The sequence below is a fragment of the Rhagoletis pomonella genome, unplaced genomic scaffold (genome assembly GCF_013731165.1).
Source record: "Rhagoletis pomonella isolate Grant_MI unplaced genomic scaffold, Rhpom_1.0 Rhpom_scaffold_00014, whole genome shotgun sequence".
NCBI lineage: Eukaryota > Metazoa > Arthropoda > Insecta > Diptera > Tephritidae > Rhagoletis > Rhagoletis pomonella.
Window position 1 is genome coordinate 20,417,788 of NW_023458568.1, and position 2,713 is coordinate 20,420,500.

Sequence of the window (2,713 nt, forward strand, 5' to 3'; positions counted from 1 at the left end):
CATGAAACTTTATCCCCCGTAGTGCGATACACATCAATACGTTTTTTTAATCGCTTTATCAGTTAAACTGTCTCTCAAAATTGACCAGTTAGATGCTGTAACTGCTTATCTGCAAAGCGAATTGTCGGAAGATATATTTATGGAGTTGCCTGATGGTTGCGGTGACGACAGCGGTAAAATTTGCAAATTAAGAAAGGCCATTTATGGGCTGAAACAGAGTGGCCGGCAGTGGAACATGCTCTTGGACAAAAAGTTGCCAGCCTTCGGTTTAATTAAATCAAAAGCAGATCCTTGCGTTTATTTTTGCGTGATGCGAAACTAATAGTCGCCGTATATGTTGATGACATACTCATTTTTTGGAGTGATACAAATGACCGAAATAAATTAAAAGATCTACTTACCACAACATTTATGATGAAGTACATGGGCGTAGCTAAAACTTGTGTTGGCTCTAATATAACACTAGAGTGCCAGCCACTGTCGAAATTCTACAGTTCTGCTAGTTTTTTAAGACCCTTGGAGAGGTTTTCTAATTTAGCCCGTCGTTTAATTTATAATGTACAAAATTACTTGCCGGAGAATCTCCTGGTTTCGAACTAAACCTTAACTTAAATTTTTTTATATCTTCATTCGTAAGGTCGTTGGCAGGACTGGGAATATAACATTCCAGTTTGACGATAAATTTCGATAATTTTATACATATCGATAATTCAATGAATTTCGAGAACACTAAAATCCCTAAACACATCAATAAATATCGATAACTTTATAAATTTCATTAACTTGACAAATTTCGCTAACCCATACATTTTTAAAGATTGATATCTATCCGAAAATTTCGACAACTAATTTTCTGTGTCTATAAATTTTGACAACTCAATTTTAATAATTTTACACGTTGTTATAACTCAATAAATATGGATAACTCGACAAATTTCGATAACTATGAACTTCGATAATTCGATAAATTTCGGTAACTTGATAATTTTCGATAAATAAATTTTTTTATAGCAGAATTTATTTCAATACCTTTCGAAAAAGTAAATGCACCTGGGCCACATTGAAGAAGTGGAACTTACGTTACTTATTTAGAAATTGTGAATAAAACGACAGGGTAGTTAATATAATTTTATAAGCTCAAGGTTATATTTTATCTTTTTTCCATATTTATCCCTACCCACGCCCGTCGAGAGGGTAAGAATGGGGAATCCTCCCCGGGGCCGGGCCCTTTAAGGGGCCTGAAATATCAGAGCCACAGCTTGTTATTAGTTTTTTACAATTCAATTTTGAAAGAAAACAATGCGCATGCTTTCAGTAACTATGTTAATCGACACAGAAACAAATATTTTTCCATGTAATGCGATGTCATTTGATGTCAAATCATGTGATGTCATGTTATATGATGTTATATCATGTGAAGTCATGTCATACCATATGATGTCATGATATGTGATATCGTATTATGTGATATCATATTATGTGATGTGATGTCATATTATATAATGTGATCACATTTCAAGTGTCGAACATTAAAACGATAACGCTGTCGATAACTTTGTCGATAAATATACCAATAAAAATATCAATAAATATATCGCAAAACATGAAGATTCTAAAATCGATTTATTTATTGTTAAATATATCGATAACAATATCGATTATTTTACCGATAACAATATCGGGTTTATTGATAGAAGTATCCATTATTATATCGATAACAATATCGATTATCATATCGATAGCAATATCGATTATTACATGAATAATAATCAATTAACATCCTAATATTTTTCTTCATATTTATCTTTATTTTTGCATATTCCCCTTCACCTTTACCTTACAGTGTTTAAATTGACCTTGATCGTCGTTTTATCCTTTGTCTTTACGCATATTTATCTTTACCTTTTCTTCGTGTATGTACGTACTAAGCTTTACTTTCCTTACATTAATGGGCTTAATCTCAGTCTTATCCTTAAACCCCTTATTGGCAATTTTGTTAAATTAATACCACATATATTAGAAGCACTTGTTTCCGTTGCAACTATTTCAGTGTGCATCATTGCCCATTTACTCCCAACCAACGAATCGCCGATAAAGAAGTTTCACTTCGAAAATACAATACATTTGCTTACCCTTTCAGTTACCCTAACTCTTATGTATTTCTCACTGTCTCCATTTTTGTCTTTGTCTTCACTTTTGCCTTCTCTTTCTTGTCTTCATCGTTATCATTTATTTCGGCATCTTTATATTTGTCTTTATTTCAACGCTTAATTTCAAATGCGAAGTGAAACAACATGCGAAAAACGCAAATTGAACGTGTTGCAGCAACATCTATACACAAATACGGAAATGTTTAAACGACGGGTTTGGCCGTCATTTTCAACCAATTGTGAAACCATAAAAACTCTACATCTACATCTACGGAAAAATGCCTTTCCAACGGTGTTCTTGGTCTTGAAATCGGTTCGGTAGAATCGCCAAACGAACGGAGACAAAATTTATGTTAGCGTATTAATATATAGATACGACGCTGAAGGGATTTATCTGGATCAGCAAAATTATACTCAGAAAATTTTAAAATGATTTGGGATGGAGAATTGCAAACCAATTTCAACGCCAAGTGATGTTAATCGCAAATTATCGCTGAGTGACTATGACGAAGAAAAAGTTGGCGGGCCTTACCAGGAAGCTGTAGGAAGCCTGTTATATTTAG